Source organism: Sorex araneus, chromosome 5 (assembly GCF_027595985.1).
Source record: "Sorex araneus isolate mSorAra2 chromosome 5, mSorAra2.pri, whole genome shotgun sequence".
NCBI classification, from domain to species: Eukaryota; Metazoa; Chordata; class Mammalia; order Eulipotyphla; family Soricidae; genus Sorex; species Sorex araneus.
In genome coordinates this window covers 214,632,370-214,648,256 of record NC_073306.1, presented here as the reverse complement: position 1 = coordinate 214,648,256, position 15,887 = coordinate 214,632,370, and the positions used below count along the sequence as shown (strand labels likewise).

The 15,887-nt window shown below is 41.6% G+C and overlaps 1 protein-coding gene across 9 annotated transcripts in view; it reads right to left on the bottom strand.

The window, feature by feature from the left end:
* PDLIM5 (PDZ and LIM domain 5) overlaps positions 1-15,887 on the bottom strand; it is a 170,188-nt gene that overhangs the window by 129,657 nt on the left and 24,644 nt on the right. The gene's annotated exons all lie outside the window — the stretch shown is intronic.

The following is a 15,887-nucleotide window of genomic DNA, read 5'->3' as shown; positions in this document are numbered from 1 at the left end:
CACTGTTCACAATAGCCAGAATCTGGAAAAAAACCGAGTGCCCGAGAACAGATGACCGGTTAAAGAAACTTTGGTACATCTACACAATGGAATACCATGCAGCTATTAGAAAAGATGAAGTCATGAACTTTGCATATAAGTGGATCAACATGGAAAGTATCATGCTAAGTTGTAGGATAACATAGCCTCAGTAGTTTAGGTTTGGATAACACTAAGTGAAATGAGTCAGAAAGAGAGAGAGAGACATAGAAAGATTGCGCTCATCTGTGGAATATAAAATAACAGAGTAGGAGACTAACACCCAAGAATAATAGAAATAAGTGCCAGGAGTTTGGCTCCATGGTTTGAAAGCCGGCCTCACGTGCTGGGGAAAAAGGCAGCTCAGAGAGAGAAGGGAACACCAAGTAAAATGTGGTTGGAGATCCCGCTCGGGAAGGGAGATATGTGCTGACAATAGACTAAAGATTGAACATGGTGGCCACTCAATACCTCTATTGCAAATCACAACACCCAAAAGGAGAGAGAGAACAAAAGGGAATGCCCTGTCACAGAGTCGGGGTGGGGGGGTGATGGAATTGGGGAGGTGGGAGGGATACTGGGTTCACTGGTTGTGGAGAATGGACACTGGTGGAGGGATGGGCTCACGAACACTGTATGAGGGAAACACAAGCACGAAAATGTGTAAATCTGTAACTGTACCCTCACGGTGATTCACTAATAAAAAAAAAATTTTTTTTTAAAGAAAAGAAAAGAAACCTCACTGGCAAGTAGCAAAGATAACTAAGAGCATAAAACGTGGAAGACAAAGAGAATCTAAAAAGAAATCTTAGGACAAGCTCCAGACTTGTTTTCTATTTGAAAGAAACTATAAGCATACAAAACTCGAGGTAAACTCAAAACAAAAATATTCCGGAAAAATGTACAGTACCAGTAAAGTAACAGGCCACAAAATCAACATATGCAAAAGTCTGCTGCACTTATATATGAAGCAATAAACTGAAAGACAAAGAAATCAAGGGAATAAGTTATTTTACAATGCATTCAAAGAAAAGTAAGTCTTAGGAATTAACTAAAAAGATGAAAGACCTGTACATCAAAAGCAGTATGTCATGATTAAAAGAAATAAGAGACAAGGAAATTGAAAGGCATGCTTGTTTGTGTATTGAAAGAATTCACTTTGAACTGACCATCCTACCAAAAGCAAATTACAGATGCAATGCAATCCCTATAAAAACTTCAATGTCATTTCTTAGTTTTATTTAAAGAAATTCACTTAGGAAAATATGAGGAAAGAGAGTTACACACCCTTAAGAGCACACTGGTTTTTCCAGAGCAGAGAGCGCCAAGTTATAGCTACCAAGCAGATCTGCAGTGATGAATTCCCAAGGTGGAGAATGCAGGCCATAGAAAAGTACACCTCTTCTCCCCCGCCCTGACGAGACCCCGAGCTGCCGCCCACAAACAGCAACTCCAGCTACTTACTGAGCTCCTTAGTGGCCACAATCCCAGAGGCACATAAAGGAATCTCGGAACCCAAGGCTTTGGGCAGAAATCCCTCCAGACCTAATTATTAACATATCAGAATTCCAAAATAGCAAATTCAGAATTCAGGAAATCAGAATTCTGCTATAGCGGCCGTGTGATATCATATGCTCTTCATAATCAGCAATAGAAAACAAATTGTCTAATGTTGCCTTTTTGGCAGGTCTGAATATTGGGGGGAAATCCCAAACAATAATGATGGGTCTGGTGTTGAATGTAATCCAGGTAGAAAGAGAGTAATGTGGAAATCATCTGCCACACAGCCAGGGGGAGGGGAGGGGGTACGCTGGGGTACTTGGTGGTGGAACATGTGCACTGGTGAAGGGATGGGTGTTTGATCATTGTTTGACCAAGACTTAAACCTGAAAGCTTTGTAACTGTTCTCACATGACTCAATAAATAAAAATTTGAAAAAAAAAAAAAGTACACCTTTTAGGCAGAGAAGGAGACACTTCACCAAAATGGAGAAATGAGCCTCCAATGCCACTTCTCAAGGAAGTAGAATAAAAATTTCTAAAAAACTGTATGTAGCCACAAAGACTCTAAATAGGGATGGAGAAATAACACAGTGGGTAGGCACTTGCCTTGCATAAGGCTAACCCAGGTTCAATACCAGACACCCTATATGGTCCCCTGAGCCCACCTGGAGTGCTCCCTGCATATAGCATCGGAAGTAAGCCCTGAGTACCACCACTATGTTGCAAAAACAAAAACAAGCAAACAACCCCCAAGCCCCAAATTTAAATCGTAAAGAATCCTGGAAAAAAAAGAAAAACAAAGGCATCAGCCTCCTAGACTTAAAACTACTCAAGGACTGAAAGACGTACGAAGAAAAAGGCACTTACTCCCTGCATCCCATCTGTTCCCCTCAGTACAACCAAGAGTGGCCCCTGGGCAAGAGCCAGAAGTGAGTCCTGGGAATCACTAGGCTTGGCCCCCAAACAGAAACAAAATATAAAAAGAAAAATGACAATGCTATACTACAAACAAAGCTACATCACAAAGCTATAGTAAGCAAAATTGCATACTGGATAAAAACAAATATAGATCAACAAAATGAGAACCACATACACACATGGATAGACAATAATAATGGCACTAAAAATCCTATAACAAAGAGAGGTCTCATTTTAACAAATGGTGTTGGAAAGACTGGATAACTACTCAAAAAAAAAAAAAAGCATGAAATACATTGAAGAAGACATCAGCAAAAGACTATTCTGTAATTAAGTAATTAAGTAGATCTAGTAATGTCTTCAGATAATCACCAACTATGAAAAAAATAAAAATAAAAATTTTTAACGAAATCACATTGAACTACAAAGCTAATGCACTGCCAAAATAACTGCCATTAAAATAGAAAGACAGCCTCGCAATGGACCTCAGTCATAAAACATTTGTGTTGCTTGTGTGAGACCCTCCCTGGTTTGCTCCTCAGCACTGCACCGAAACAGACACAACAACAACAAAAACAAAAGAGAGCCTACTAAATTGACAGTGCTCACATGGCTTATTGTGTAAATGGACAAATGAACATTCCAGATATATAATAAAATCACAAAACACAATATAACCAACAACCCCTTCAAAAATATGAAGAAATCTGAACAGACACTTAACACCTCACAAAAAAAGACATACAAATGACCAATTAGCACATAAAAATTTTTCATCATTATGGATTATCAGGGAAATGTAAAAAAATGAATAAATAACCAATTGAAAGGCAATAAAATACCACCACCTCCCCACTGCAGGAATGGCTATATCAAAACCACGGAAAGTAAGAGTGCCGCAGGGTGTAAAGACGGGCCTTCTGGGGTGGGGGGAGAGCCCAGGGAGCTGCACACAGGCCCTGTATGCAGGAAGCCTAGCTTAATCTCCGGCACTGCATTGTTTCCAGGGAACCACCCCCCTCAACACAGAGCTGGGAGTAGCCCCTGAGCACTGCTGGGTGTGGTTCAAAAACAAACAAAACCTCCCATGTGGAAATATAAACTGGTTCTGCATAAAATGAAACAGAATGTGAAGATTTCTCAAAATATTAAACTTAGATTTACCCTATGATCCAAAGGTTCCACTGACAAGTATTTATAAAAAATACATAAAATGCTAATTCCTAAAATATTTATGTCATTTACACTCACCCAAGATTTCCACTGCAAAGTATCTAGCAAAGAGCACAAAAGTTTAAAAAGACATGTATATCTGTGCTCACTACGAACAACAACAACAACAACAAAAAAAAAAAAAATATATATATATATATATATATATATATGGGAAAACCATGTACCCAGAGGTAGACAAACAAAGAGAGGGTTTATCTTCATCCCTTACTTTGAAATTACTATGGAATAGAATTATAACATACAATGGAATTTCTCAAGTATCGATACGACTGGAAAAGGTTCTGCCAAGTGAAGGCAGGTCAGAGAAGAGAAACTGATACTGACAGTCTTATTCACATGTCAGATATTAGTAAGCAAAGCATGAAGCATAAAAGCCAAACAAATGCAAATCCTTACACTGGACCACAGAATTAAGGTTACTCAAGGAGAGGAGGATATTTCAGTAGTGGGCAGGGTCCGATGGACGGAGGTAAAAGAATATTGGCATCCGGGGAGAGGGCATGATTACATACATTTTGAAGAGGTTTATAAGTGACCACAATAAAAATAATTTTTTTAAAAAGTCTTAAACATATGTACACTGAAAAACATACCTGGAATGGAGAGAATCAAAGGGAAGGGTCAGAGAGATCGTGCAGGGGCTAGGCAATGACCCTACATGCTGGACAGACAGTCCCTGAGCACCACCAGGAGTCACACCGGACTCAGCCCAGCCAGCCCCTGAGCCCTGGCGGGTGTGGCCCCCAAGCCCCAAAACCTAAAATAGGAAAAGATAAAGGGAGAATCCTAAAGGTAGCAAGAGAAAAGCAGATACATATAAGCAAATACAGTTAAGAATATCAGCAGATTTCAGTAGAATTCAGTAGAAATCAACAAGCCGTATGAGAACAACATACAATCAAACATCTAAATAAAACAGACCAACTGAGGATTCCAGTCCAGCTACACCCATCTCAGTTGAAGATAATGTTAAGCTTCACGGGAAAACAAGAGTCAAAAACATTTATCTTCACTAAACCAGCTTTGCAAGGAATACTAAAGTCAGTTCTGCAGAATGAAAAAACAAAACAAACAACAACAACAAAAAACCCGACCTAGGAGCAGCAAAGACATTATAAATACGATGTAAGGCCAGAGAGACAGCCCAAGAGGTAGGGAGCCCGCCTCACGCATGGTCAACCCAGGCCCATACGGTCTCCCAGCACTGCCAGGAGCGATTCCTGAGTGAAGAGCCAGGAGGAGCCCCTGAGCATCGCTGGGTGTGGCCAAACACACACAAAAAAGATGGAGAGGGTGATGAGAATAATAATGAGTACTCTTAAAACAAGTTTGAGATGAACTTACTTTCTACTTAGAAGCTTTGAATTTTCAGGAAAACCTCAAGCTAACCTCAAGAACCAAAACACCTAAAAGAAACAGATCAGAGGAAATTGAATCCCAAATATTAAATATATATCAATAGGATAATAATATTTTTCTTTTTGGGGGGGTTCACACCCAGCAATGTTCAGGGGTTACTCCTGGCTCTGCATTCAGAAATTATTCCTGGTGGTGCTTGGGGGACCATATGGGATGCCGTGGATTGAACTCAGGTCGGCTGCATGCAAGGCAAACGCCCTACCCGCTGTGCTATCACTCCAGCTCCTAGGATAATAAATTTACATGAACAAGTCCCCCTAATTATAAAGGGCCCAAACTCACCAATCAAAAGGAATAAAAATGATTAGCTTAATCAGGCAACAAACCCAAACCCTGTGTTATATACAGGAGACCCCCAAGACCCAAAGACAAACAGTTCAAAGTAAAAGACTAGAAAACAGTCCCACAAGCAAATGGCAACTTGAGATCCAAAAATAAACACAGGCTTAAAGTAAAGGGCGGGAAAACAATCCTACAGGCAAATGGTATCCAAAAAATGAAAAGGGGAGATTTACTACAATCAGATTAACAGACCTCATTAAAGAGTGAGCAAGAAAGCCAGAGAGAGTTCAAATGGAGTGCCAGTCTGTGTGAGTCCCAAGTTGGGTTCCTGGGGATGACACAGTCCCTGAAAAACATCAGTGGGTACAGCACCGGAGCTGAAGCAACACCAGTATCCAGGCAACACCGCAGTGCCCCATGGAACCATCAGCCCTGCACCATCAGTGGGTACAGCCCCAACGGAGCTGAAGCAACACCAGGATCCAGGCAACACCACAGTGCCTCATGGAACCATCAGCCCTGCACCATCAGTGGGTACAGCCCCAACGGAGCTGAAACAACACCAATATCCAGGCAACACCTCAGTGCCTCATGGAACCATCAGCCCTGCACCATCAGTGGGTACAGCCCCAATGGAGCTGAAGCAACACCAGTATCCAGGCAACACCTCAGTGCCTCATGGAACCATCAGCCCTGCACCATCAGTGGGTACAGCCCCAACGGAGCTGAAGCATCACCAGTATCCAGGCGACACCTCAGTGCCTCATGGAACCATCAGCCCTGCACCATCAAGCCAAGTAGCAATGACCCTGAGGCACGTTGGGAGACTCCCCAATGCCAGAACAAAAGTGTGGGGATAAGACTAGTAGCAGTACTTTATAATAATCAATGGCTATTTAACAAAAATGACATAGTCTCTAATGTGTATGTACCAAGAATACATGCAGCAGTTAGTAAATGTAAAGAATGGCATCAAGAGAGAGCAGAGCCATAGTAGCACAAACTACTCTGATTTCAGAAATGGGCTGATGAGCCAGATAGGCAAACCTTGGGGCCACAGAGAAAGCACAACAGGCTGAGCAAGAGTCTGGGTGTGACCCCAAGGATGCCAGAAGCAACTCCCAAGTCTAGGCCAAAAGCAGCCCCAAGCACTACAGGGCGAGGTCCCATAAAAGAAAAAAAAAGAAAAAAAGAAAAAAGAAATGACAGCTTTAAATAAGGAATTAGATCAGATTAACTTAATAAATACCTACAGAGTTCACAATCCAAAAGAAGTTGAGTGTGTATTCTTAAGCACACATGAACATTCTCAACAACAGACCACGCTTTGGGACATAAAGCCAGTAGCCAGTAGAGTCAAAAAAGTTGAAATCACATCAAGTATCTTCCTTGATCATACCAGTATAAAACTAAAAATCAACCACCAAGAAAAATCCGGGGAAACCTCAAATATATGGAGACTAATCAACATTATAAAGTTGACTAATATAATTAGTATATTATATAATTAGTCAATATAATTATAGATTTTCTATAATTGTATAGAAAAAATACAACTAGTGAGTCAATAAGGAAATCAAGGGAAAAAATTAATACCTGCAACTGCTTGTCAATCATGCATCAAAAAAAATAAAAATAAAGAATAAGGAAGCTTCTAAGTGATGAAAAGAGCTGTGTGGTAAGTGCTGCCATTTGGTACAAAAGGGAAATAAATTCATAGCTGCTTCTGCATTCATGAGAAGCTTCTGACTGAGCATCCAGAGAGCGAGTAAGCGGGTTCTGAGGGGAGGTGGCGAGGAGAGCGCCCAGACGGCACCGTCTGCAGGTGGCTGGGCCAAGACGGTCAGAGAGAAGCTATGGAGTGCTTGTCTGTTACAACAGGGATTTTTACTTCAACTTTAAAAATGTACTGCAGACTTAATGGACATAGCAACATATAAAATCTATACTCAAGAAGAAAGAAAACAATTACTTTTTCCTCCTCATTTAATCTCTTATAACTAGATCCATCCTGTGATGGCAATGTGGAAAAAAATGATCTATACATCTCTTACCTCTAAGAAATGTCTTACACAGAAAGAATTTCACACTTTCCACAAACTTCAGCTCTGACACAATTCATCTTAAATTATTATTAGTGCTCAAGATTGCATTTCTATGCATAGAAAATATCTTTTACCTACTTGACCAGAGTTTCTGAAACTTTTTTCACTCAAGACCCATTTTACCCAAAAAATTTTCTGTTTCCTTGGCAGTGGAGGGGCCAAACCCTTCGGTGCTCAGGAGACCTTTCGGTGCCGGAAATGAACCCAGGGTCCCCGTGCAAAGCTCGAACTCGGCCCTTGGGCCATCTGCCAATCCAAGAACATGTTACCTGACCCCAGTACACAGCATATAAACCAGGCATAGAAGTAATTGATAATACATCATAAGAAATTTATTTTTAACCTTTTTTTGTTAAGTTGCAATACCCCATACAGAGTTGTGACTCAGTTTTTAAAGCCAGGTTATAAGTCCAACCGTAAAGAATTTCATGGAATAATTTACAAAGAAAAAAACCTGTGGGCAAAATCTCTTCTCCCAGTTTTCATTTCGTTAAATTGTTTTATCTATTTGGCTGTCTACTAAATGAGAATAATATATCAATTATAATCATTGAATTATATAATGAAGTAAAACCAGCTTTAAGGAAAAAATGTAAAAAAAAAAAACTTTTACTGTGTGGAAACATGCATGAAAGACTAAAGAATTTATTTCCAAAATATAGCTCTAAGAGGGACAAATTCTCAGTTTTGTTACTCAAATATCATCCCTCCTGCTTCAGTTTTCCCTTCTCATGTGACAACTGGTGTTTCAGTCTAAATAAAGTCACTGAGAGGGAGCGAGGGGAGAGCGGGGAGCTCGCCGGCACCCTGCCCGTCTGCTCAGCACCCTGCACCTCAAATGATCCCACCAGCCCGGCCAGCAGGGACTCCGGAGCACAGAGCCAAAGTAATAGGAGTAAGCCGTGGGCACTGCCACATGTGGCACAGCAAATAAAAAACAAGCATCCCATATGTTCCCCCGTGAACCGCCAGGGGCAATTCCTGAGCACAGAGCAGAAGAAACCCCCCGAGTATTGCCAGGTTTGGCCACAAACCAAAACAAACATAAATAAGAAAAAAAAATTTAAGTGAATGGGGTCAGAGCGGTATCACAGCAAGTCGGGTGCTGGCCTTGCATGTGGCTGACCTGAGTTCAGTCCTCAATACCCATCTGGTCCCCAGAGCCTGCCAGGAGTGATTCCTGAGTAGAGAGACAGGAATAGCCCTCAGCACTGCTGGGTGTGGCCCAAAAACAAAATAAACCCAAAAAAGTGAGTCACTTCAAAAAGTAAATTAAAATTCAAAAATTAAATAAAAGATAAACATAGTTATTAATCAAGGTGGCAAGTGGGAAAAGATGATATACAACAATAAACAAGAAAAACAGACTAGTAAAATTATAGCAGTCATTTATAATCTAATAAAAGCACAGTCTTTTTAATGCAAAATGCCAAGAGAATACACAATGTATAATCTCACCCAGTCTGGGAAATTCAGGTGTTGGTCAGACAAAAAAATTTGAAAAGAAATCAGCTATACAATAAGGATGCTGAGCTAGGAAGTCATCATTATGACAATAAAATATTTAAAAAGTACACAAAACATATGAAGACAGAAAAGCATCCTGTTATTTAACTTTCCATTGTTTTAATGAGAAAAAGACTTCTAAAATCATTCCTGGGAAGTTTTAAAGTTTTAACTCTAGCTACTGAATTTGAGTACACAGTGATAACATACACTAATGTCTGTTCATAGGTTAATCCAAATAAGCTCACGCTTGTCTTGGTTCGGTTTGGCTCAGTTTGGGGGCCACACCAAGTGGGACTCAGGGCCATCCTGGCTCTGCACTCAGGAAGCACTCCTGGCGGGCCAGGGAAGGGACCGTCTGGGACCCAGGGATTGAATGTGTACCCTAAGTATCACCCCTCTGAACCCAAAGGCTACAGTTTAAAAACACTGATTAGAGTTCTCAGTTACAGGGTCTTGACCTCAAAGCCCCACTTGGATTTACTAGCCAAATATCTAGGCTTAATTAAGCAGGGGAAAGAACCTTTTTTTTTATTCTCAAAGGAGGATTTCTCCAGTGACAGACCAAGCGAGATGCATATTCCCCTGGGCTCGGTGGCAAGTGAAGACCCCCTCGCAGCTGGAGCAACAAGCCTGTCTGACGGCTCACCATGCTGGCGGCTCACAGTGACTCAAATCTGCCACCTGAACCGTAACAAGGTACACGAGATGCATATTCTTCCAGTTGCAAAAACTTATATAGTTACAACAAAACCGATTTATAGTTTATTAAGTAAATCTGTTTCATAATCTCTATACAAATCTTTTAATGATATGCAGACAACACAAACCCCACTTACAAACTTTAAAATGAACTCCGGAATATTTCACTAAGATGTTTTCTCCTCTTACTTCTCTAGTAGGAAAGTCTAGCCAGTTTCAAAAAGATAAGCTTTCCAAAATGAATTCTGTAGCATGAAGCTAGTCACCTTATTTCTACCATGATCACATGATGCTGTATATAGTTCATTCCTCTGGATTCCTAACCTTTTTTGGGACACAATGTGAAGTGTATGAATTAAGAGGTAGGATAATTATTAGTAGAAAATTTTTTAAAAAATCAACCATAGACTGGGGCTGCTTTGGCCATCTCACTGGTCTGCAGAGAATGTCTGGGTTGATGACTTACCACATACGCTTGACCTAATGAGGGAGAAATCAGCTCATCTTAAATCAACTTTAAAATACTAGGTAGAAAACTTTTATTTACAGTAAATGCATTACTGTGAAGCCACGTCCTTGGAAAGGTCAGCAGTATCGCTCAGGAACCCAACACAGGCCTGAGTGACAGCACAGTAGGTCCAGCATCTGCCTCTCGGGCCAGGACAAGGGTTGACCCTGACATCCCAGAAGGTCCCTGAGCACCACCAGGAACAAGCCCAGAGTGCAGCGCCAGGAACACCTGAGCACTGCAGGGCGTGCCCCCCACCAAAGAACTCAAAAACGTCAGATAAATGCTAACTCACTCAATCCATCGACAGTGACTGTCTTCAGGAAAAAGTTTCTAAAAGTCATGCTGAAAGAACCATAGAGCTGCCCTCAAGAAAAAGCACCTCCTTGGGGGCCGGAGCTACAGGACAGCGGGGAGGGCATTTGCCTTGCAGCAGCCAACGAGGGTTTGGTCCCGGCATCCCATATGGTCCCCCAAGCACCCCCGGGGGTAACCCCTGAGCGCAGAGCCAGGAGTAACCCTGAGCATAGCTGGGTATGACCCAAAAAGAAAAAAAAAAGCATCTCCATCAGGGTATAGTCTTAATTCTGAAATCCTAATTCACTCGAGCTTGGTGTCGTTTAGAAACATCATACCTGCATTCAGGAAGATTAAAAGTGTAGGGCCTTTTCATTTGCTATCATGGAAGTTGAGAAAAGATATCATGTTAGATAGAACTGGTTTCCTGGGGGACAGCAAACTAAGCCACAGGTTGCCATGTCTAGAATGCCCTCGTTTTAGGAGTAAACCAAACAGAGTCTGAAACTGACAGTGAGTGATCAGGTGGTTTCTCCTTCATCTGGTCACATGTATGTGGCAAGCCACCAACCCAGACCTTCTCCGCAGAGCAGTGAGACGGCCACAGCAGCCCCCGGCAACACAACCTACGCACTGGTGCTGCTCTAGAACAGAACACTTCCCCAGACTTCTGTCTGGGACACAGCTCGTATTCATCTTCTTACATAGGATGTCATTTTTCATATTCACCAATCCAATAAGACTTTCACAAGAATTCTATTACTGGCCAAGCAGAACTGGTGTATGACCCTGGTGTGGGACAGGTATACCCATAACTAAGCATTGTCTGAATTACTGAATCATCACTATTGAATCATTTCTTAATCTATCACATTTGCATCATATAATTAGCAAAGTAGCTACAATACTTTAAAAGTTGAATTGGCTTCAAATGACACTCATCATTTATTCCTTTATCAGAAGCAGTGACTTATTTTAATACCAGCATACACAAAAGCATTAACAATCATATTAAAGAGAAATTTGGGGAATATAATTAATACACTCAATATCCAAAATAATTGATTCTTTACCATCTAAATCCTTTACGACACCTCAGTTATTTATCCACTGTTAAATGGGAAGACATGATCAGCAACTTTCCTTGCTATAGTTAGAATAATATATCACTGTATCACTGTATTAACTGTTAGCGCATCGTTCATCGATTGGCTCGAGCGAGCGCCAGTAATGTCTCCATTCGTCCCCGTTGCGTGCTAGTGTAGCCCGATGGCGTACTGGGGGCTCCTTCAGGGTCAGAGGAAGGAGGCCCGTTGTTCTTACTGTTTCTGGCATATGGAATACGCCACCGGGGGCTTGCCAGGCTCTGCAGTGTACCGCGCCAACACTCTGAAGCCACCCCCGGCGCGCAGGCCCCGCCCCTGGCGCTCACTGACGGTCACCCCAGCACCGGGCCGCCGCTCCGGAATAACACACAGCACACACGACTCTCACTCCAGCTATCACACCTGCACACGTTTCAATTCAGGGAAAGCTGGAGGGAGTACACTGCAAATGTCAGCATTAATCTGATGGGGGCTGGAGTGACAGCACAGCGGGGAGGGCGTCTGCCTTGCATGCAGCGGACCCGGGTTTGATTCCCAGCGTCCCATATGATCCCCTGAGCACCACCAGGGGTAACCTCTGAGTGCATGAGCCAGGAATAGTCCCTGTGCACAGCCTGTACAAAAAGAAAAACAATAATGATAAAAAAAAAAAAAGGAATCTAAAAACTAAGGAGCAATCTAAAATCCTCTGATTATTTTAGAGTTAAGTACATACTCATAAACTGAAAAAAGGATTTCGAATACTTAATAGTTCTCATTGAAATTTACCAACAACTCACCATTAGCCTTCCCACTGAGGGGCAGAGGTGCCTGTAACTAGATAGTTAAACCCAGCACTAGCAACTCTGAAATGACAACCTCACACTGTGCCGGTTACTGAGGCTGGTGGGTGGGGCGGAGCCAGGGACACTGCGAGGAGGCGGACACGGGTGGTGGGACTGGTGCTGGAACACCGTGTGCCTGAAACTCACTGTGCATAGCTACATACTTCACTTAAATAATACCTTGGTTGTAAAGTGTATTTATAACACGGAAACCCTTAAGTCATGAATTAAATATATCAATGACAAATACCTTTACGTACTGACCTTGGGACATATCCCTGATACATACTAATGAACAAAATGAACTTGTTTACAGAGACATGCGCAACAAAATGTAAAAATAAAGTGCAAATTTCTGGGAAAACTGCACTGGGGATGGGAAAGACTAAAACAGGCTAAGGAAGTTTTACTATACACTTTTATGCCGTTTGAATATTCACAAGTCTCATTCAATGCTGACGTGTAGATAGTTACATACTTATTTCTAAAGAACTGTTACCACATACTAGTCAATATTCTTGACATTTTACACTTTATCAGGATTATATTTTGGCCAGAACCATAAAAACAAATCAATTTCTACCAATGTCTAGAATGAATTCATCATTATACAATAACTCCTATACAAGTGTTTATTCCAAAGTACAAAAAACAGACTTGCACATATGTTCAAAGGCGCTGCATGTTCTGAAACCCACAAAACCTTTCCTATCAGCCATACAGTTCCAGAACGAGGACAGAGTGTCCCAGACCAAAGTGAGCACTGGTCCACAGCTGCAAGGGTAACGACTGGTCTCGGTGGTTCACTTGATTCCCCCGTGACTAAAGTGAGGCCTCAAACTATCTGAGACTGAAAGACTGCCAAATCATCTCGGGCTACTTGTATTTCATCAGAGAGAAAAACACACCTCTCTGATCATCCCCATGGAACATACTCTGAAACGCCAGATTCTCAATGGGTGGTGTGCAGAGTAATCCCTCCTGCAAAATTACTTTCCATAAAAGGAGAAGAGCTGGACTCTGTTTACAGCACTTCCTAAGTACTCCACCTTAACACAGAGAAATAACTGCCCTTAGGGCAAATCCATTATGACATTTGTTTTAGGAAAAGCAAAGCATTTTAATGACAACTGCAACGTCCAACAAAGAAGAGAGTAGTAAGGCGGAATGCAAAACACATGCTCAAGTAGACCTCAAAAACATCTACTAGTCGGGGCTGGAGCGATAGCACAGCGGGTAGGGCGTTTGCCTTGCACGCGGCCGACCCGGGTTCTAATCCCAGCATCCCATATGGTTCCCTGAGCACCGCCAGGGGTAATTTCTGAGTGAAGAGCCAGGAGTAACCCCTGTGCATTGCCGGGTGTGACCCAAAAACCAAAAATAAAACAAAAAACAAAAAAAAAAAAACCATCTACTAGTTACACTGATATTGGCAATGCTAAAGAGCTAACTCAAACTACACATTTCAAAGCGTTCACTTGAAAGCAACTAAGGGTTCTATTTTAAAGATGTTAAGATTTGGATCATAAAGATATATTTGCTTATTATATCTAAGCAACTAATACAGCAAAGTTGTGATTTAAAAATGACACCATATTTTTTGAACTATTCAAAGGGAGAAGCAAGTTATTTTAAGAATGGCTGGCTTACCTTTTTTATTTAAAAATTACATTTCCATTTCTAAATGTTACTAGGAAAGAGTGACTAAAAACTAGGATCTATGAAAGGAATAAAAGCCGGTTTCCCCGAAAATGAAGGTAAGCAGGAATTTGTGGAAAACCTGACAGCTAACTCTAGCAAGCACCATGACAGGAAAACGGTTCCTTAGCTGTTATTTAGCAAAGCCCTGTTTAAATTAAGAAATGCTATCCCAAAAAAAGCCTCATCAATTGGAGACAGAGCACTTTCCTCAAATGCTCAAACACTATATAAAATCAGAGACTTGTGCCAACTACATGTGTCAACCACAAATACCTACTGTCAAAAGAAATGGGTTAATTCAGCAACTTTATACAAACACAAAACTGGAGGAACTTGTCTAGGAGATTAGGGAAATAAAGATGTCTCAAAAACAGCACCTTTCCAAGAGTGTACTAACAGCTCTGGTGTGAGGTAAGACATTTTTATGCAGCATAGTTAAGACTGGATTCAAACACACACACAGAAGAGGCACAGCTGAGGAAGGAATCATCTCTCCCCTTTCCGCAGGAGCTACTCCCAGCTGCACTTGAAGCTCTGCAAGTTATTTGCAGCAAGTGTATTCTGACAAAACAAACAAGGTAACAAAAATACAACCCTCTAGCTTCTGACAACACAACTCTTAGCAAAGAGGATGCTGACGAGACGGGGAGAGGCAGTGTCCAAAGGACTCTGCAGGGAGCCCTGAGCATGGCCAGGTATGGCTTCCCCACCGAAAAAATAAATAAATCACTTTAAAATTTCAATGTTTCAAATATTACTTATTAACAAAAATAATCTTTAGACAAAATAATTAGTATTATTGATCTACCAAGTACCTAATTATATTGTCGTTATGAGATCTTTATTTAATCATATTTTCAAATTCCTTACCCACAAATTCTTAGAAAGTTAAAATTTTTTAAAGTTTCCACTGTGTTTTCTTGTTTTTATAATCTCCAATTTTTACTTTCCTTCAAAATTAAAAAAGGAGAAAGGTTTTCAACCCGCATTTATATCATCAGTCAAGAATAACATAATAATCAAGTATCCAGAAACAAGTACCTAGGTTTTCTTTCCCCTTCCTCCATAAAACTGTCTGTGACTCCGAATGGAATTTGAGTCTGAAAGATAAAACTGCTGGGCGGGCGAGAGTGGGGCCTCAGATTGGTAACTCACATCACCAGGGGTGGCTAGTGGAGCCATACTCGCACAGAATGTACCTTGTTCCAGAAGACAGGCAATAACTGCATCTGAGGTTTCAAGCTGGACCCTCGCAAGGAAACTGATCAGATTTCAGCCAAGCGTGCGAGCGGGGAGAAGGGGACAGACATCCAGTCCTGAGGCCACGTTTCCTGCCGTGCGGTGGCCACGCTGAGCTTAAATGGCACCACAGTTGAAGTCTGTGATTGTGATCGTTTTAATTATCTTGACAGGTACTTTAACATTTATGTGCCCAAACACGATTCCATAAATCTGACTGATCAGAAAAAGAACAGGGTATTTCAGTCGTAAGAGCAGGGTAGGGGCCGGGGAGATAACCCGGGGTGGAGGTGCATGGCCTGGCCTGGATCAAGCCCTCCCGGCACCTCAACTGGCACCACGAGGCCACGCGACACCACTGTGCTTAGCGGGGCACTCCTGGGGACGGCCCTGGTGTCTCGAGAACCACTGAGGACGAGGAGACACACAAAAACAAATACAAATAAAAGTGGATGATAACCATGATAACCATGAAGATAATCTAGAAAGTGGGAAAAAAAAAACCCATAAGGTAACCAATAACT